The 22272-nt window shown below is 36.5% G+C and overlaps 1 long non-coding RNA gene across 5 annotated transcripts in view; it reads right to left on the reverse strand.

Annotated features, from left to right (window-relative positions):
- Positions 1–1564: 1564 nt before the first annotated feature.
- LOC140470126 (uncharacterized) overlaps positions 1565–22272 on the reverse strand; it is a 39687-nt gene continuing 18979 nt past the window's right edge. For 2 of the 5 annotated variants that reach the window (XR_011956385.1, XR_011956383.1), the window contains one exon: positions 20183–20980. This is a non-coding gene — a long non-coding RNA (uncharacterized lncRNA). Of the gene's footprint in view, positions 3573–9056; positions 9119–12234; positions 12947–20182; positions 20981–22272 lie in introns of those variants that run through there. The other 3 variants (XR_011956386.1, XR_011956384.1, XR_011956387.1) reach the window with 3 other exon arrangements.

Below are 22272 nucleotides of genomic sequence, written 5' to 3' on the forward strand. Positions count from 1 at the left end.
GTAGAACAAACAAAGTTTATGTTGCATTTTATAAAATGAGAAACTATTATGAACATGTAGAATGATTGTATTCATTTTTATTTATCAATTTACAGTAATCACACATCTGTCAAGTTGTTATTCCACAAATTATCATAAAAAACATATTTAATTAAGACATCTGTTAACTCCCATCATTATTATAAATTACTATTTAATTTTAAGTACATTACACACAGGATCCATCCATTTAATTACAATCCAATTATCACAATAAACATCTGATTATTTTTCACTTGAGTAACCACAGTGAGCATGTTATTATAGACCTGCCCAGCCTAGTTGGGAACATTATGAAGGAATGTTGTGCAGCTCTGATAGTGTCTCTGTTACCAGACCAGGAGGTACAGTTTCAATTCCCACCTTGCACAGAGTTGTGCCAGAGCAGCTCTGAATGTTGGTTAGAAAATATCTAAGAATCAAATGAATTGCCTTTCAATTTAATACTAGATATGCTTCCATCTGTTGTTCATTCCAATATTTGCTATTAATTTTCTTCAGGTCACTAATAGCAGAGTGTATCTAATTCCACTCAATCAATATTCGTTGGAAAATATTTGAGAATGTTGCAGTCATACAGATGAAATATACAAAGTAATGATATTAATTTATTTTCTTTTGTTCTGAAGAGCTGAGTTCAAACAGTACATAGAACTTGATGCTCCAGTGCTATAAAAATGAGGAGAAAAAATACATTTCTTGTTCAGTCAAATAAACAAATGCCAATTCTTTTTATTTATCAATTTTTAATTATTGATGTTTATGAATTGTGTGAAATTTGTTTTTCATTTTCCACTCACCTATTTATATTGAATGTGAGATTGAACTGCTGTGAAAATATCCAAGTGCATTCATTTGAAATTTGACTTTGCATATTTATCACTGTGGGATATATGTAAAGCAGTGTTACTTCTGCAATCATAATTGTTTATTCAAGGTAAATGAACTCGCACCAGTGTATAATTGTTTCAGCCAAGAGCTGAGTTAACAAGAATGAAAACTATGTGAAGGAAATATATTATTGCTTTTGTATTAGCTAAAATGTGCATACAAGATTGAAATGTGTCTGCACATAATGGGAGATGTTATAGACAAATAGTTAAGGTGCTGTGAGGGGAGGGGTGTAGGTTAAGCTAGATATGCCTGTACAAACAGTTACAAGCATCTGTTTCCCGCTTCAGCAGGAACAAAATAACACCATCAAAAGGTCATAAGGCTCGGTGTAAATAAAGAATAAAAAGAAATTATGCTTTGGTTAGCATGGAAATAGATGGCAGTGAAGAAGGATAAATAACAATAAGACCACAGAGGGAGGTGGTCAAACGGCCTTGTGAGGCCAGAGATAAACATTTTGTCAGGGACCAGGCTGGATGAATTCAGAGATAAACAGCCAGTTTAGATTAGAAATAGTTGTAAACAGGGGAGGAGCAATAGGAGGAGGGAAGAGAAACGAATTACATAAATATTGTGTACTCATTAAATTCAGTGTGTGCGTGTGCCTTGTGGACAGTGGACACCACACCCCTCGTGCAACAGCGTAATAAACGATACTACTGATTCAGGTCTTGTTCCGGACTGAAGTTATTGAAGTGACTGAACTTCGTTTCTCACAATCACTTATCTCATTTATTGCATGATGTCTGAAGTGTGTTTTGCTCAGCAATTCTATCAACTATTTAAAAAGTCTAATCTTAAATAAGATCCTTAACACCCAATTACCAATCTATTCCTAATTCATGTAAATATCTCAATTTTCTTGAAGTCAATGTTCACACAAAACAGTGCACATAAAGCGACACAAAGATATTCATCATCAGCTGATTACTGTTCAGTGGAATAACCTGAGTATCTTATTGTTCCTGAGACTAATGACAACAGTAAGCATTTGTTTACTCGTCCATGCAGTAAGTGCATTTGATATCTTATATTTCAGTTCAGTTGTTAACGACGATTTATGTTGTTTAAAACAATTATTCTAATTTATCATGGATATTGACTGTAATACAAGAACACTGGAAACATTTTTTTAACTATTCTAACAATCTTTAAGCTCCTCTTCTGTTGTGTGTGTGCAAGAGACAATTCAAATTATAACCATTTTTGTTGCAAATTCAACAAACGCTACATTTTGAATTTATGAACTTCTTACAATTTTGCAAAAAGGTTAGTCTTCACTGTATGTCATATTAAAAGACTGCTTTTTCCAAACATGCATGCTAAAAAATGATTATTGCTTTCATTGCATTGTAAGAAAAGAAGTGTTGATTTTTTTTGTTGTTTCAATTCCAACATTATTCATCATTGTACAATAATGACACAATTATTACAATCGCTTTATATACCACCCAGCAGTGACTTCATTGTTTGTTTAGTTTCATGCTCATTTTCATGATCTATTAATTCTCTTCCTAATTCTGACACTTTGATTATAATATTAATCAACGTACCATCTCTACAAGGAATCCAGTGGAAAGAAATTCACAATTTGTATATTGCATATATTTTGGAGTTCAGAAAAGAATTTTGTTCAATAATCACTGAATGTCTCATTTTTTCTTTAATACGTAAAGCTAGCTACTATGTTTTATTCCTTAGTTTACTGATCTTAGTAAATATACAATCGACATCACAGCAATGTGCTTTTGAAATATTGAATCATGTTAATTCTTCATATGTATTGCAGTGTACAATCTCTCATTCATTGTAACAACTAATTTTTATTTTACCTGTTGAAACATAGTTGTATTAATGTAAATATATTTCACTTCAATGCTAACACTTAAGACTTAAGCATTTTTCATGCAACAAAATCCAATGAAAAAGCATCAGCATCTCTTTATTGTTTCATTCAACAATGACAATAAATTTTGAATTTTTGGAAGTTGAACATATTTTGAAAGAAGAAATATTGTCTTCAGTTGAATGTTCGCATTGAATGACTTTTTCACAGTATGTGCTGTTTATTCTCTTCTTCGGGTTCCCAAGAAAAGAAATTAAATAGTTCTGCTGGTTCTAAATTCCTGAAAAAATATTTGAGAATGTTGCGGTCTTAAAAGTGAAAAGCTAAGTGATCGTAAGTGATCAGTATTTTGTTCGAAAGAGCTTGATTCAAACATTTCGGACATTCACATTGTTATTCTGCTGTGTTACAAGGGGGGAAACCAAGTCACTTTCTTCGTCTGTAAAGTAAACATATGCCACTTCCAATTATTCATTAGTCAGCTAATTACCTACATTTGTTATTAAAAATTGCAATTCATCTAAATATTGGAATGACCTTTGATCAAATTAAATTTCTAATTATTTTTCATTCATGAATTGTTGGAGTTTTTTTTGTTTTCCATTCATCTATTCGTATTGAATGTAAATTTTACATGCTTTGACAATAGCGGAGGGTGTTTATTTGAAATTTGTCTTTGCATATACACTGCTGCCTCACAGTGCCAGGGATCTCGGTTTGATCCCATCCTCGGTGACTGTCTTTGTGTACTTTATCCATTCTCTCCAAGTCTATGTGACTTTGCTGTGGTTTCCTGCAACAATCCAAATATGTGCAGGTTAGGTGAGCTGGCCATGTTAAATTGCACATTGTGTTCAGGGATGTGCATGTTAGTCAGCAGTAAATGTCGAGGAATATGGTTGGGAAAGTGTTTGGCTGGGTTACTCTTTGGAGGGTCATTTTTTTCAACGAAATGACCTGTTACCACACTGTGCTAACAGGGATTCTACAATAGTTTAATTGTGTTTCTCTAAGCAATTCTAACTTTTTTAAAGTTGACTTTAGTTAATACCTTGAACACTTGATTATCAGTGTTCCGAAATCTTGTAAAATATCTCAATGTTTTTTTAAATCATTGCTCACACAAAACACTAAACATGAGGCCACACAAAGGTCTTCATGACCATCTAATTACTGTTCAGTGGAATAATCAGAATAACTATCTGATTGTTCCTGAGATCAATCCCCACTGCCACAGTAAGGATCTGGTTATCATTCCCTCCAATAAATGCAGAAGTTGTCCTCTGGTATTTCAGTTCAGTAATTACACACGATACTGGTTGTTCAAAGCAGTGGTTATTCTTTATTATAAATGGCAAAGGATTCTAACAGAAGAGGTGTTCATATGTCCTAATGTGTTGCATGATCACAAACAATTTTCAGTCCAAATATTGCACAAAAAAGTGTAAATTTGGTTTTGTTCAACTGCCGAGGCGATCATTTTCAGTTCATGTCCATTACAAATATTTGGAGAAAGTGAGGAAAGTAGATGCTGGAGATCAGAGTCAAGAATGTGGTGCCGGAATAGCACAGAATGTCAGGCAGCATCTGAGGAGCAGGAGGAACCGTGTTTCAGGAATAAGCCTTCATCGGGAATCTCCGGCTCCATGGATGCTGCCTGGTCTGCTGTGCTTTTCCACCACCACACTTTCGACATAAAAAATATTTGCTTATGTGAAACAAATACTCTCTGTTTCCTCTGCAATTTAAATTTACTGTGCTTTCTATTCACTCAAGTTCTCATTTTAATAGCTCCTCGTTTTCTTCTTAATCTGATACAAATCTCAAAACTCCGGGCACAATAAAAGCAATATGAATTATAAAGTAGCATCTGGACAAGAGAACCAATGAACAGCTACATAGACCTCTTGAACAACAAAGATATTAGAATGAAAAAGCAATGCCTTCCAAAAAAATCTCTGTACATCTGTATCCTTTTTCAATTCAATAATCCTGCAAATAGCTTATAATTGTCCGTTGATCTCTCTTAATGACTATCTAATCAATGTCATTGTAAACCACTGATAAAATTGAAACATTTTATTTATTAAAATGCAAAGATTCATTCTCAATTCGTTATTACAACAGTAAGTGAACCATATTTTATCTGTCTGCTAAGGTCAAGTGACCAGTGGCCCATAATTGAACATTCTAAATATTCCTACAGCTGGGAAAAGCAGAGCTAAAAAAAAAGGTCAAACTAAAGGAAACAGTAGACAAAGTAACCAGCTCCAGAAAACAGTGGAAAGCCCGGTCAAAGAGCTCACAAAGGTTCGGGAGATCCTGTTACAACCAGCCCAAGAGCTGTGTTTTGGAGAGGTTGAAGCAGACTTCCTGGCACCTTGACTTCCAGCCAGTGCCTGAGCATCAGACACCTCACTTGAGAATGACGACAAGTGAAGAGTGTTTGCACGAAACCCATTGAATGCTTAGAATCCAGAATTTTGGTAAATGTTGTGAAACATTTCCCAGATCATGGAAATCAGCTCAACATTATTGAAATCAAAGTACCTGTAATGGTCTTCAAGACCACCTAATTACTGTTCGGTGAAAAACACTTTGTACGTACCTTATTGTTCTCAGGATGAATAATCATAGCAAACATCACAGTCTCACCAGATCCAAACATATGTAAGAGACACCTTATTATAATTTACACACTACGTCTTTCCCAGATTATTGATAACACCTTATTACTTATGCCTGAGGATACTACGTGCAACATGTATCGAGATGAAGCAAGTCCTGAATATAGGATTTTTTTTCTGATAGATTTCCAATCCAAAAATTATGATAAAAATGATATTGTGGTTGATTACATTGTCAACAGATCCCCATTAAACATATTTAACTGTTTATTCAGAGACAATATTGAAACAAATACGTTGATAAATGCTGTTGACTGTATGTTTCTGTGAAAATAAATCTTCCTTATTGACTTATTTTCATTATAATTCTGACTCAAATGTCTAAATATTGATGATATGAAAAATTGCATGAATTAAATACAATGCAGAATTTGTTCTTATTATATATTATATTTCTCCAGAAGAAAAGTAGAGAAACCAAGGATAGAAATCTTGAAGATCTGAGAATTGTGAATGACAAACCATTTCTGATCAACGTTCACTGAATGTCTAATGTCTTTCCATGTCATCATGCCAGAATTTTCATTCTCAGCTGACAGATGAATAAATATCTAGTCAACATCAGAGCAAATCCATTTGGAAATATTGAATCATTTACTTTGCCAAAGTTCTAAAATTAATTATCAATTCATTGCCATTCCAAAAATCACATAGTAATTCAGTTTAGGTTTTGTAACAAACTTCGTCAAATTCACATGTTAATTTTATCCATTATTTCTTAGTGTCAATATTAAAATAATAATAATAGTTCTCTTATTCCAGGATAACACTAACACAAACTAATTAATGATTCCTTATCCAACACTCACAGATAATATCTGTTCCCTTCTCATTTGAATGTTCACAGAAATCATTGGATTAATATTCGGCCTTACATATTAAGAGACGTCTGATTATTTTACATCCAATAAATGCTGCTCATTTTTACACATGAAGGGCAGCTATATGAGATTTCTAACCATTTTTAAGTGTTGCTATGAAATGTTTTTAAGATTAATTGTTACTTATATCTAATATTTAAGAATTGATCAAATCCAGTATATCTAGCTTTAAGTGTGAAAATAAGGCTCAGTAACGTAAACGTATTGCATTGTACAGAAACCAATGGTAGCGAATAGTGATTTTTATTTCAATACTTGAATCATAGTTGATTTACTGTTCTGGGCACGGCCTGCCCCACCTGGAATAGAATGGTCCAAATTGGCTCGTACAAAATGCCTGACAATCAAAAACAGGCAGCCTACCTTAGAACTAAAACACAAGGTGTCAGGGGGTGATAAACTAGATTAACATTCTGTTCCAGCCTTAAATTAAAAGAAAGCACACTACCAATGGACCTACTCCAACGCCAGGACGACAGCATTCCTGACATTTCTTGATAAGAGCATGCCGACATACAGACAAATGACCAATCCTGATCTTCATAAATGAAAGGATAATTGTCCCAGTAAATGACTAAACAGCAGCTGTAGGGTGCAGCCCAGTTAACTCACGAAGCAGCTATCATGACAACAGAAGAGTTCATTTGTCAGATATAGTTATTATTTTACAGTTACTCAGAATATTAAACATAGGTTCTAATTACAGATTCTTGAGTATAATAGGGGAAATTTGCAATGTAAGTTTGATATATGTAACCAATGCCGACTAAAACATTATAGAAAAGCATTTAGAACGAGATTTGAAGTTAGCTAGTTTTAGGAATTAACTTCACGGTATGATGTTGATTGCTCATTAATTATAAAGTCCTGAAAGAACGAGTAGCTGTATAATTTTACACAATATAACGAACTTGATAAAATAAAATATAATGAATAGCAGAACTCAAAATGTCCCAGCTGATAAGGTATCCTGAGAGGCCCGAGGGAGTTCAGGAATAGCTTTGGAATCTAAGTCAATAAGATACATGGAAAGATCCCAATAGGAATCTGGGGATGTCCATTAGAATGCCCATCTGCGATTATGTGTTTCAATTGGGTGGCTGGATGAGGAGGGAAGGGCTGTAACCACATTGCATGTGGCCATTGTGATGCAGAAAGTCCATAAAAATGCTGCTTTTTACTGTGCATGTTACAGTGTGTTATGGATCTCCCTTCCGAGATGGGCTTCCGGGGATGATCCCTTCATTAACTGGTTGCTGCATGAGTAAACATCTTCCACATGGCTGAGCTCAGATTGCCTCCTGAGTCCTCATTCCCTGCCAGTGAAAACAATTCTGCAGCTATGATGACATTTCAATTCAACACATACATTTATTGTGTTTGAAATGATTACATTCAGAGCGATATAATTTTCATGATAAAATTGCTTTACGTTTACTATTTTTTGGTGTACAACAAAACATTTCAATTATATCCGTTTGTTCTTTTGTTCAACCAACACTAAGCTTTAAATTATTGTGAAGACTCCAATGGGGGGAAACGTGAACGAGTCTTCAGCTCAAATTTCATATGAAATGACTGTTTCCTTTTTTCAAACAAATTGCCCTACAAAATTATTTTTATTTTCATTTCATAATAAGAAAAAAATTGCTTGGAAATGTTGACAATTCTCCTTTTCCTCCCATATTAGATGTCAGTGAACAATAATCACACAATTATGAGAATTCCTTTCCGTATCAAATGTCAGTGACCCTGTGTTTTGTTCACAATAATAGTCACTTTCATGGCCTAATTCTTTTCCTCCTAATTCTGAAATAAATATCAGAACATTTATTGTGGTAAAAATTACATCAACAAAATTGACATGACTCTTCAAGAAAACTATTGGAAGCATATAAATCTTGCATTGCCTGAATTTTTAAACAAAATCATTTTTTTCAATTGCTGCTGAATGATTTTTTCACATCATACAGCTAAGTTTTATGCTTTAAGTTTCAGTTCCTTAATCTTAATGAATATCCAATCAACTTCAGAGCAAAGTGTTTTCAAAATATTAAGTCAATTTATCTGTCAGGATTCTAAAAGCAATTATCAATTACAATAATTGCACAGCAATTTAACATAGACTTGGTAAAAATGCAGTGTTTTTTTGAAAATATCATTCATTATTTCTTGTTGTCAATGCTACTATATTAATACCTATTTGTTCAGGCCCATACACATACCAAACGACCAATAATATCCCTTGCAAAATTCTTTGTAAATATCTGATTTTTGCTCAGGTGAAATATAACAATTATCTCAGCCTTTGAAATTCAGAGAACTCCAATTACTTTTCCCTGCGATATTACTCTTCATTTCTACATATTACTCAGTCTAATATCACGATGAGATATCTCATTATTCTCAAATTCACGAATATATATTTTTAAAATCCATTTGTTGCTAATATATCTTATATCTAATAATTGTGCAATCTAGTAAGGGCTAAAAATGTGGAATTATGCTTCTGTACAATAAATACTGCAAGGACATTACAGTGTACAATCTCTCAATCATTGTGAATGTTGTATTTATTTTAAACTTGGAAACATTTTTGAATTGATTTGATTATAATTTACTTTGATTCTGACACTTACTGTATATCCAATCACAATATCAGTAGATTATTTGGAGGTATCATCATCCATTCCAATAATCACAGTATCTGCTATATACTTTCTTCTAGTCACTCATAGCAAAATGTATCTAATTCCACTCAATCAAGATTCCTGAGAAAATATTTGAGAATGTTGCAGTCATAAAGCTGAAATATGCAGTCATGATAATCATTAACTTTCTCTTGTTCTGTAGATCTTAGTTAAAACAACACAGAATTTTATGCTCCACTGCTATAAATATGAGAAAAGATCAATTACTTCTCAGTAAAATAAACAAATGTCACTTGCTATTATTTATCAATTTTTGGTCAGTTTATGAATTGTGTGAGATTTGTTTTTAGCTTTCCAGTCATCTATTTATATTGAATGTGACATTGAAATGGTGTGAAAATATCAGGGTGTGTTCATTTGAAAGTTAAATTTGCATATCTGTCACTTATCCCATTGATTGCATGATGGTTTAAGAACGTTTCGTTCAGCAATCCTCGTAAATATCAAAAACTGTCTGATTTTAAATCAGATCATTCGCACCCAATTATCACTCTGTTCCTAATTCATGTAAATATCTCAATTTTATCGAACAAATGTTCATACTAAACAATACCCATAAAACAACACAAAGACTTTCATCACCATCTGATTATTGTTCAGTAGATTAACCTGAGTAAGTACCTTATTGCTCCTGAAACCAATGACAACAGTAAGCATTTGTTTACTATTCTATGCAACAAGTGCAACTGTTATCTTCTATTTCAGTTCAGTAGTTAAAGATGATTTATGTTGCTTAAAACAATGCTTCCAATTTATCACGATATTGACTGTAATACAATCATGTAAACAACAAACGTTTTGTGATTCTAAAAATCTTTAAGATGGCTTATTTTAAATTTGTGTGCAAGAGATATTTCAAATTACAACCGTTTTTGTTGTATAATTCAGCAAACCTAAGTTTTGAATTTGGGAAAGTCTCCATTTTTGCAAAATGGAAGTAGTTTTCAGTTTATATAACACAGTAAATGACTGGTTTTTTTTCCAAATCATGTGCTTTGCAAAATGATTATTGGTTTCATTTAATTGTAAGAAAATAACTGTTTTGAACATGTTAATTCTTTTTGTCTTTTCTATTCCAACATCACTGTACAATAATGAACAATTATTATAATTCTTTTATGTACCAAATGTCACTGACTGTATCATTTGTTCACTTTCATGCTCACTTTCATTATCGATTAACTTTCTTCCAAATTCTGACACAAATGTCTGAACTCTGACCATAATATTAATCATCTCAATTAAAATAACATGTCTCTATGATGAAACCATTTGATAGAAATTCATATTTCTTGTGTTACCTTCATTTTTTAGTAAAGAAAGAAAAAAAATTTCTATAATCACTGAATGGCTCATTTTTTCTTCAATTCACAAAGCTAGTTACTATATTTTATTCCACAATTTACCAATTTAAATAAATATCCAATCAACATAACAGCAAATATTTTGAAATATTGAATCATTTTAATTGCTCGTATAGCAACATTATCAAGTCATTGTCATGATAATAATTGTGCAATTATTTAAGAAAGTCGTTTGAACAAGTAAAGTGAGATTCACATTTTGATTTAACCAATTGTTTCTGAGTACCAACACTGCAATATGAAACTTTATTTTCAGGTCAAGTTTCCCACAATGGATCCAAGGACTTCCTATCCAACATTAATTGTGAATGTCTGATGTTTGCTTATTTGAATGATCTCTGTAATCACAGAATTTAAATTCACAGACCTGCAATTACTTTTCATTGCAATAATTCCTGTTTGTTTGCACATATTCCTCAGTCAAATAGCAAAACGAGATTTCTCATTATTTCTAAATTCATTGATCGAATTTTATAATTCAGTTGTTGCTCATACCTAATAATTATTCAATCCAGTACGTGCTGTGAACATGGAATTACAGCTCTTTACACGAATAACTAATATAGTGTGCAATCTCTCAATCATTGTTAATATTAATTCTTATTTTACCGGCAGAAACATAATTGAATTCATTTAAATATATTTCACTTTGATGCGAACATTTACTGTATTTCTAATCATCATAAGATTTAAGTATTTTTCATGACACAAAATCATGTAAAATTCCTGCGTTTTGTTAAGTCAAATGAAAAAGAATTAACATTTCTGTATTGTTTCATTAAACAATGAGAATGCATTTTGAATTTTTCGAAGTTGAGCATTTTTGCAAAGAAGGGATGTTGTCTTCAGCTGAATAATCACATTGAATGACTAATTCACAGAATCTGCTGTTTATTCTCTTCGAGTTCCCAAGCAACCAAATTAACTAATTCTGCTGGTTCTAAATTCCTGGAAAGTATTTGATGTTGTTGCAGTCTTAAAGATGAAGAAGTCAATGTGATTTTACTGATTTTTTTTTATTGGGAAGAGCTTAATTCAAACATTTCAGGCACATGAATTGCAATTCTGCAGTGTTACAAAGATGAAAAGCAAGTCAATTTCTTCATCAGTGAAGAAAACAAATTTCACTTCCCAAGTTAGCCCTTTCCCAATTTTGTAATTAAACAATGCAATTCATCCGAATATTGTTGTGCCCTTTGATCATATTAATTTTCTAATTATTGTTCATTCATGATTTGCCAGGGATTTCTATTTTTCGTTTTCAATTCACCTATTCGTATTGAATGTAAGATTGATATGCTTTGGCAACATCAGAGAGTGTTCATTTGAAATTTGACTTTGCACGTCTCTCACTTATCTCATTTCTTGCATGGGGGCTGGGCATTGAGAACAGAGGATCAGTGGTTAGCACTCGTGTCTTACACTGTTATGCACTTGGGTTTGATTCTATCCTCGGCCACATGTTTGCGCGGAGTTTGCATGTTCTGGTTTTCTCCCACAATCCAAAGATATGCAGGTTAGGTAAATTGGCCATGCTAAGCTGCACGTTCTGTTCAGGGATGTATAGGTTAGGTACATTAGTCAGTGATAAATGTCCAGTAATCTGAGAGCAGAATGGTGCTGAGTGGACTATTCTTTGGAACGTCAGTGTAGACTTGTTGGGCCAAATGGCCTGTTTCCATACAGTAGGGATTCCATAAACTTAGAATTGTGTTTTGCTAAACAAAACTGACATTTTTTTAAAATGTTGCATTTAAAACTTATCTTTAACTGTTAATTGTCAATCTTGTAAAATATTGAAATGTCACTGAAATCAATGTTCACACAAAACCCTGCACATTAAGCCACACAAATATCTTCATGACCATCTAATTACTGTTCAGTGGAATAATCACAGTAAAATTTTATTGTTTCTGAGATCAATCACCATTATCACATAAAGGATCTGGTTATCATTCCCTCCAATAAATGCAATCGTTGTCCCTCTGATATTTCAGTTCAGTATTTATACACCATACTGGTTGTTCAAAGCATGGTTATACTTTATTATGGATGGCCAAGGGTTCTAATGGCAAGAGATGTTGTTTGATCTGATTTGTTGCATGTTCTCAAACAGGTTTTCACTATAGATATTGCAAAGAAATGTGTTAATTTGGTCTTGTTCAACTGCTGATGCGAACATATTCAGTTCGTGTTCATTAAACATATTTGGAGAAAGTGAGGAAAGCTGTAGCATTGGAAAAGGGCAGGCACATCCAAAGAGCAGGTGTATCAACCTGTCGGGCATTAGGCCATCATCAGAAAAGATTCCTGATGAAGGGCTCATGCCCAAAACGTCGATTCTGCTTCTCCTCGAATGCTGCCTGACCTGCTGTGCTTTTCCAGCACCACTCTCTTTTGACATTAGAAATATTTGACTGAATGTTCAGAGATAATATTAAAAGTTGCCTCGATCAATTTAATTTACGGTGCTTTCTATTCACTGAAGATTCCATGTTAATTCTTCCTCTTTTTCTTCTTAAATCTGATGCAAATTTCAAAATACGAACACATTAGAATTCACATGAATTATAAATTTGATTTCTCGACAAGAAAACCAGTGAAAGGCGATATAGAATTCTTGAAAAGCCTACACATTTGAATGAAAAAGCAATTCCTTCCAAAAAATGTTTGCACGTCTGAATCTTTCTTTCAATTCAATAATCCTGCAAATAGTTTATAATTGTCAGTTGATCTCTCTGAATGAGTACCTAATCAATGTCAATGTAACCAGCTGAAATATTAACATCAGATTGATAACTGGGTGTTAAAGACCTTATTTGAAGTGAACAAATGTTTGGAATTTACTTGAATTCCACCAAAAAACATTCTTGAATCATAATACAAGAAATGAGATATGTGAGAGATGTGCAAACCTTATTTTTAAATGAACGAACTCCAATATTTTCAAAGCATTTCAATCTTATGGTCAAAATGAACAGGTGAATGGAAAAATAAAAACAAGTATCTGACAATTCATAAACTGAACAACAATTACAAATTCACTTTGATCAAAGGACAGAGTAATATTTAGATGAATCAACAACATTTAGTTACAAAGTAAGCAATCAGCTGACTGACAAGTAATAGATGGTAGAGTTTGTTAGTTTACTGAAGAAGGTATCAACTTTATTTCAAATTTATAGCATGAGAGAATAATGTTTAATGTGTTTCAATTGTTTGGACTTGCCCCTTTGCAACAAAAAAAAGATCAATCTAATTACTTAGACATCGTAATCTTGAATTCTGCAACATTTTCAAATATTCTCCAGGAACTTATAAGCGACAGAATTAGATACAGGTATCCCCACTATCCGAAAGTAAAGTGTTATTATGAAACCTTACATAATCTGAAAAGGCCTTAGTCGAAGAAGCATTAATTTATATGGGAAACATGTCCTCTTTTTTCGTAAAAGTGAAAATCCTCTTCATATTTCTTTCAGTTAGAGAAAACAGGGACAGATGAAAGTCTTTTGTAAAAGCAAAGTGGCTGAAGCGAATTTTCCAACACATATTTCTTGGTAACCTGGTAATCTGATAAGTATCAGATTTTGTGATGATTGATATAATAGATAAAAGCAGATCTAATGTTGTATTGAATAGCAATTCAGTCTGTGCTTAGGTACTCTCTAATCAACATTCAGATAGCTCTTGCTATATTTCTGTTGAAGGTGTGATTTGAAACCTTCCCTCGGGTCTAGTAATAGAGACACTGCCACAGCTCCACAGGCTCCTTTCATAATGTTCCCACTCAGGACGGCAGGACTGCAATATTGTGTTTCATGCGGTTTCTCAAATGAAAACTAATCAGCCGTTTATTGTTGTAATTTGAATGGGAATTAATTAGGTAGTTTCTGTGTGTAATGGACTGGAAATTGAACAATATTTTACAATAACAATAGAATAAATGAATGATACTCTTAAATAAACAGGAATCTCATGACAATTCTTTGAAAGACAAATTGACAAAACTGCGTGATCATTGTACTTTGATTTAAAAATGCATCATTCAATGTGAATATTCAGTTGAAGACAATTTCCCTTCCATTCAACAACGTACAACTTCCACAAATTCAAAATGAACAGTCATTGAAAAAGGAAGGAACAAGCAGATGGTAATTCTATTTTCTGTACATAAACGTGCGATGAATTTTAAGTTTTATATATGTAAAAATGAAACTCTTATTGTGGTTTGAAATACAATAAACATTAGCATGATGTGAAATATAATCAAATCAATTCAACTGTGTTTTCTCAGTTAAAATACAGTTCAATATTCAAAGTAATCGAGTGATTACACTGCAATATCTTTACATTAATTCAGTACTGAGGCGTAATTCCACATTTATATCCCTTATAGTGAAGCAAGCTTGTGCCAGGAGTCTGAGAGGGTAGGGGAGGTCCTTAATGAGTACTTTGCTTCAGTACTTACGAGTGAGTGGGACGTTGTTCTTTGTGAGGACAGCGTGAAACAGGCTGATATGGTCGAACAGGTCGATGTTAAGTCTGAGAATGTGCTGAAAATATTGAAAAGTCATGGGGATAGATCAGTCCCCTGGTCCAGAAAGGATATAACTTAGGTTGTTATGGGAAGGGAGGCAAGAGATTACTGTACTTTGGCAATGATCTTTGCATCCTCACTGTCCACCGGAGTCAGACCAGATGATTGGAGGGTGGCAAACGTTATTCCCTTATTCAAGAAAGGCAATTGAGATAATCCTGGGAATCATCGATGAGTCAGTCTTACATCAATTGTGGGCAAATTATTGGAGAGGATTCTTAGAGATAGGATTTTTGATTATTTGAAAAAGCATTGATTGATTAGAGATGGTCAGCATGGCTTTATGAGTGGCAGGTTATGCCTCACAAGCCTTATTGAAATATATGTGGATGTGACAAGCACATTGGTGAGGACAGAGTAGTGGATGTGGTGTATATGGATTTTAGCAAGGTGTTTGATAAGGTTCCCCATGGTAGGCTCATTTAGAAAGTAATGAGGCATGGGATACAGGGAAACCTGCCTGGTTAGATAATAAATTTGCTGGCCCATAGAAGACAGGGTGAGATTACATCGATAGTTTTCAGCTTGGAGCACGGTGACCAATGGTGTTCTGAAGGGATTATTTCTGGGATCTCTGCTCTTTGTGATTTTTACAAATGACCTGGATGATGAAGTGGAAGGGTGAGCTAGGAGGTTTGCCAATGACATGAGGGTTGGTGGAGTTGTGGGTCGTGTGGAGGGCATTGGTAGGTTGCTAGAGGACATTGACAGTATGCAGAGCTGGGCTGAGAAGTGGCAGATGGAGTTCAACCGGGGAAAATGTGAAGTTATTCATTTTTGAATTTCAAATTTGAATGCATATTTTCAGATTAAATGCAGGATTCTTGGCAATGTGGAGGAACAGTGGGATCGTGGGGTCCACGTCCATAGATCCCTCATACCTGACATCCAAGATGATAGGGTTATTAAAACGGTGCATGGTGTGTTGGTTTTCATTAGCAGGGAGATTGAGTTTAAGAGTGATGAGGTTATGCTGCAGCTCTATGGATCCCTGGTGAGACTACTCTTGGAATATAGTGGTTGGTTCTGATCAACTCATTACACATTGGATGCGGATGCTTTAGAGAAGGTGTAGATGAGATTTATCAAGATGTTGCCTGGACTGGAAGGCGTGTCTTATGAAGAAAGGTTGAGGGAGCTGGGGCTTTGATCATTGCAGTGAAAGTGGATGAGAGTTTACTTGATAGCTTTGAGTAAGATGATGAGAGGCATAGATGGAATGGATAATGAAAGACGTTTCCCCACAAAATGCATAATTTTAAGGTGAATGGGGGAAGTTGTGGGGAGATGTCAGAGATGTTTTCTTTATAGATAGTGGTGGGTGCGTGGAATGCACTGCCAGTGGTGGTAGTAGATTCAGATCCATCAGGGACATCTAAGCAATTCTTGGATAGGCACATGAATGATAGTAAATGAAGGGCATGTTGGTTAGTTTGATCTTAGAGGAGGATAAAAGGTCGGAACAACATCGTGGCCAAAGGGCCTGTACTGTGCTGTACTGTTCGATATTCTATGGACGGAAATGAACATTTATATATTAGCAACATATAGATTGTCAAAATTGTATTAGCATACTTAAGAATAATGATAAATTTCATCTTGCTATTTGACTGTGCTATATGCAAAAATAAACAAGAATTGTTGCAGGGAAAAGTAATTAGGTTTTTCTAAATTTATAAGGCTGGGATTACACAGATCATTCAAATGAGCAAAAGTCATATTTTTAACAGTGCATGTTGCATCAGAAATAATGGATTCTTTAGTAGGTGTGTTGATTGGAAATAAAATGGATTTTTATATTACTTTATAGGTACGAGGGAAGATTGGATTAAATTCAAATATAAACTTCACTGTAGTTGTTAGCAAGATAAACTAAACCATATAATAATTATTGTCATGCAAATTCTTTAATAATTACTGTTAGAATCCTGAAAAAATGATATACTGTACCATTTTTCAAACAGTCAATAAATTAAATTGTGAACCTCAGTATACTTATTACCCAGACCAATTATTATGCAATTATTGTAATGGCAATGACTTAATAACTAATGCTAAACCTAAACAGATACATTGGTTCAATACTTTGTAAGCATGTTGCTCTGAAATTGATTGGATATTTATTAAGATCGGTAAACTGAGGGATCAAATAGCTCGCTTGATAGAATTGAAGGGGAAAAAAAAGTGTTTATTGAACAGGATTGTTTTTGTTTAAAAATGCAGTTGATGCAAGAATAATATATTTTCCTCCATTGGTTTTCTTGTAGAGACATGTCCTTTTAAAAAAAAATGTCATGAGTCAATGTTGACACTTGTGTCAGAGTCTGCAAAGTGGAGAGTAAGAGAGAAAGGATTTTTTTAAAAGGAGAAAAGAAAGGAACTGGCGAGAAGAGGAGTTCCAACTGTAGTGTCTCACTCTGCTAACATCTTATTGGGTGAACTGGAACGCAGACTAGTCAAGCAACAAGCTGACACAATCATATGCACAGAATCATAGCTTACAATGACTTAGACACCATCGTCACCATCCTTGTATGTCCTGTCCCACCGGCAGGACATGGATGTAACTGAAATGCTGGAACATGCAGGGTAATGGACTGAGATCTGCAGAATGTGATCAATGTGATTTATTTGACACGTCTCCAGAATATTAAACTCCAGTCCAATTTGAAAAGTTAAGAGCGTCATCAGACTTTAACGACAAATGTCAGAAAAAGAAATTATCAGAAAGGTACAGCACAGTTTGAGCCCATTTGGCTAATCCTGAGTATGTGTTGGCTGTAAACACCCCAGGCTTTACAGCTTTTTGTACTCACCATTGAGAGCAACAATTTCAGACTGTACTCTGCCCTCTATGCTTTTATAATCTGTTTTTAACATATTTCTTTGACAGCTGCACACCTTGTTTCCTTGTTTCTTTCCCAGCCCTAATTCTATCCCCCATGACCTTGGGGGGGGGGGGGGTCGACCATTTCTGCTGTTTAATCTCTCCTGCCTTCGGCGGTGTGACAGAGTGTCTTGATGTCCTTGTCTCACCCCCACCTTGCTCACAACCTGTTACATTTCTGATGGTTCCTAGACCTCTGTAACTATCACTGCGCCCCCTGGGTCAATGGCACGAGTTTTGAATTCTCTTCCTCCTGAGATAAATCAGAAATCTTTCCGGTTGCAGTTTCCCCCTGATTTTATTTTGAAAAGCAGAGCATTTGTGTCAGAGTCATTTGTGACCCTCCCACAGATGTGTAACGTTACTGGATTGGCTATGCTAACATGGTCGCAGTGTGCAATTTAGGTGGGTTGGGCTAGCCATGGTTAATGTGGGGATATGGGGGTAGGGTGGGTGAGCAGGTCATTGCAGACACGATGGGCAGAATAGACTCTTTCTGCACCCACTAGATTCTGTGATTCTAACTAGTTGCGAGTGTTGTCCCATTTTCCTCATGCCAGGTTCATTCAACTCACACATATGATTCTTTGGGTGCTCACTCACTCCTTCCCTTCAGTTTTACATCAATTTCACACTGTATGTGAGGGTGGGAATGGATTTGTAAATATAAATACTCCAACCGAAACCCGTCACAGGTCAGGAGCTGTTTCTGCTCCTTTCATCACTCACAAGGAACAGGAAAGTAAAGGTTCAGTCACAAATCCTAAAGGAACATAGCGGTTATAATCACCAGGAAAGGCTGAACAGCTCAAAACGCTTTTCTGAAGAAAAGAGGAGGCTCAGAGACAGCCTGGTACAAGTAGAAAGCTTTGTGTTTGTGTTTTCAGAGATTTGTGGTTGAAGTCATTGGGTTGGAAGCATGCTTCATTGCACTAGATCATCAAAGGTGCTATCTAAATGTGCATCTTTCTATCTATCTATCTGAGTTAACAATCAGATGGACAGGTCATTGTCTGAGTATCTTACCAAATCCCTGATTGAATCTGCCTCCCCCCACAATCTCAGGTGCCTCACCACTCACTGTGTCACGGAGAAACTCTGCCGTTACAATGAGAACTGTCTTTGCTGTCACCTCTCCTCGTGTTTCCGCCTCATCCCCACTTCCCTTCATTAAATCCCAGCTGCCTCTAGTCCACCCACATGGACATGTTGAAGAGCATGACAGGAGAAAGGATTGAAACCGAGAGTTCAATAGCCCGAATGAAAGTGGAAGAAGGAAATAAACGGGGATTGTGGATCCCAGGGGATACAGACTCAGTGATTCATCCTGCCCCCGAGACTCCAGCGGGTTCACGCTGGGTAGGAGCTGTTCACCCCTCTGTGTGACAAGGGATTTGCGGCGTCTTCAACACGATTGAGAGCCCAGTGAGTGCTCACAGGGAAGTGGTCAACCCCCTGATCCGTGTGGACTGCAGGATTCTGATTCTGATGTTACTGTCCATCAGAGTCAGGAGTGGACCTTGTACATGATGACACTGCTGGAGGATTGATGGTGTTGTTGTTAATCACATTAACTGGGCTGGAGGTGACTGAACTTACATTGCCACTTTCTGAACCTCAGGATGTCTCTCTGGGCAGTAAGTCTCCACAAACAGCAAAGTGACAATGAGCAGGGATCATCTGTTTTGATTTAAATTGTGATTGTAGCACGGCTGCTTCACAGCACGAGGCACAATGTTGGAGTCCAGCCTTGTCCAACGGCTTGTGTGAAGTTCCCACATTCTCTCCAAGTGCTCTGGCTTCCTCCCACAGTCCAAAGATGTGCAGGTTAGGTGGATCAGTTGTGCTAAATTGTTCACAGGATCCAGGATTGTGCAGACGAGGTGGATCAGCCATAGGAAATGCAGGGTTACAGTGAGAGTGTGCTCTGGACGTGATGTTCTTTTGATGGTCGCTGGGGTCTGATGGGCCAATGCTCTCCTCCCACACTGTAGGGATTTTATTCTATGATTGAGGATAAAGGCTACACAGCAGGGTGTCCTTGGAGAAGGAGCATGTGGTGTGGATCAATGCCCTCAATGCCTTTAGATAGAGGTGGGCACCGCAGGGGATACAGTACTTTATCTCCACCCCTGCCCCCTCCCCACAACTCTACTTTGATTTAGTCCCTTCTCACTCTGTCACTTGTAATGGTTTGCTTGGCGCGTAATGGAGTTTGAGTAGCTGGAAAGTGACGGTGTCTGGGAATAGACAGGATTTTGTTTTACAGGAGGTTGAAAGCTTTAAAACTGTTATATTCAAACAGTTCAATTTATTTTCTTTAATTTTGCTTGCGGTGCAAAAAGCTCTTACAACGTTTTAAAACCAAAATTTACAAACCTTGTGTTAAAGATAAATGTTAAATAAAATCCATCAAACCATCCCTCACTGAAAACTGTTGTGGAAGTGCAATCTCCTGGAGAATTCCTGCCCACTCCTTCCTACCCGTGCTCCATGACTATATACATACCTGGGAGATAGCAGCAGGAGGAGACCATTCAGCCTTTCAATCCTGCTCCACCATTCAATGGGAAACAGCTGACCATCCTGCTCAGTCTCCTGTTCCTGCTGCGTTCCAATCCCTTTTCATGACTTTACCTTGAAGAACTGTATCTAAGTCCTCCTTTGGCTTCACTGCCTTTTGTTCCAGTGACGTTGCTGTGTGGGTGTAGGCAGGGGTAATATGATGGTGCTCTTCCTGGAGGATGCACTCAGCATCCCTCATCATCCTGCAGTAACATCAACTGGGTTTCAGCAATGAGAGATAGAACCCATTTCCAGGATATGGGCATCACTGGCTCAGTCAGCCTGTATTCCCCATCTCTAGTTACCCTTCAGAAGATGGGAACCTCTGCTGTCTTGAACCATTCACAGTCCATTTGGCGCAGATAGACCGACAATGCTGGGAGAGAGTGTTGCAGGATTTTGGCCGAGTGATTCTCCATCTTTGGTTCTTCAAATGCTGGTTAACTTTATCACAATCTGCACATGATTTTGAGATTTCAGTCTGCAAATCTTCACTATCTAGCACCCTGAATAAAGGAATATGTACAGATTAGAAATTCAGAACAGACAATTCTAGTTTCTGTGGAATATCTATTTCCCCTTTCTTCCCCCAAAGCTGTAACCCTCCAGCCCACTTACTCTCTCCCACCATTCTGACTCTACTGCCCCTAATGTACACCCTCTACATTCTCATGGAGTTACTGATAAACAGATCCACGGCACCACTTCCCGTCCCTAGTTAGACTCTGCACCCTTTCTGGGTTCACTTCCTTTCCCTTCAGTTGCTGCAAGTCAATAATACAACAGCAGAATGAAACAAAATAAAGCAGAAAGGGAGGTGGCAGATCCTGGACAGAAGAGGAACCTTCACTGGGAGAATGGGTCAGATTCTTCCTTGTTTCCCATTGGTCAATTCCCAGTGTTATGACAAGTTGCGAATGGAACTTGGTCCCATCTGGGTGTAGTGACACTTTGCACCCCCCCCCCCCAACTGATCAATACCATCGGCAGATGCATCCCTTCTCCAGCCAATCACAGTGTGAAATGCTTTCCACCAGTTAACCCAAAGAACATGCTCCAAAACCCGCCCACATTCTGTACATATACAGAATATACATATATTTCCCCACACACATGTGGTCCCTGCCTCAGGGACTGTGGGAGTTGTAGTCCCCATGAAGCCTCTAGAGACCTGTCCCTGGAAAGTGAAAGAAAGTGTGGGCTGGAGGGTGTTGTGTATAGGTTATCCATTCAGACACACAGGACATGTGGGCTGTCACTGGGATTTACTGAGACATCTGCTTAGACACCCGGACTTCTGACGTAAGGAATACACATTCAGCCAATTGTGGGGTGGGGAGGTTAATAATGGGCAGCAGATTTTAAGCAGAGGTGGCTCAGTGACTAGCACTGCTGCCTCACAGCATTAGGGACCCGGGTTTGAATCCAGCGTTAGGCAACTGTGTGGAGTATACACATTCTCCCCATGTCTGCATGGTTTTGTTCGATGCTCCAGTTTCCTTCCACAGTCCAAAGATGTGCAGGTTAGGTGGATTGGTCAGGCCAAATTGCTCATAGGGTCCATGCATGTGCTGGTTAGGCAATTAGCCACAGGCGATGCAGGGTTACAGGGAATGAGTGGGTCTGAATGGGATGCTCATCATAGGGTTGGTGTGGACTCGATGGATGAATACCCTGTTTCTGCACTATAGGGATTCTATTCTATTCTCATCAAGAAGAATGTACTTATCTCAATGTGTTGTGAATCTGTGGAATTCCCTATTCAAAATGCGGTGGATGCCAAGACGTGAGCCAATTT

The sequence above is a fragment of the Chiloscyllium punctatum genome, chromosome 50 (genome assembly GCF_047496795.1).
Source record: "Chiloscyllium punctatum isolate Juve2018m chromosome 50, sChiPun1.3, whole genome shotgun sequence".
Classification (NCBI taxonomy): domain Eukaryota; kingdom Metazoa; phylum Chordata; class Chondrichthyes; order Orectolobiformes; family Hemiscylliidae; genus Chiloscyllium; species Chiloscyllium punctatum.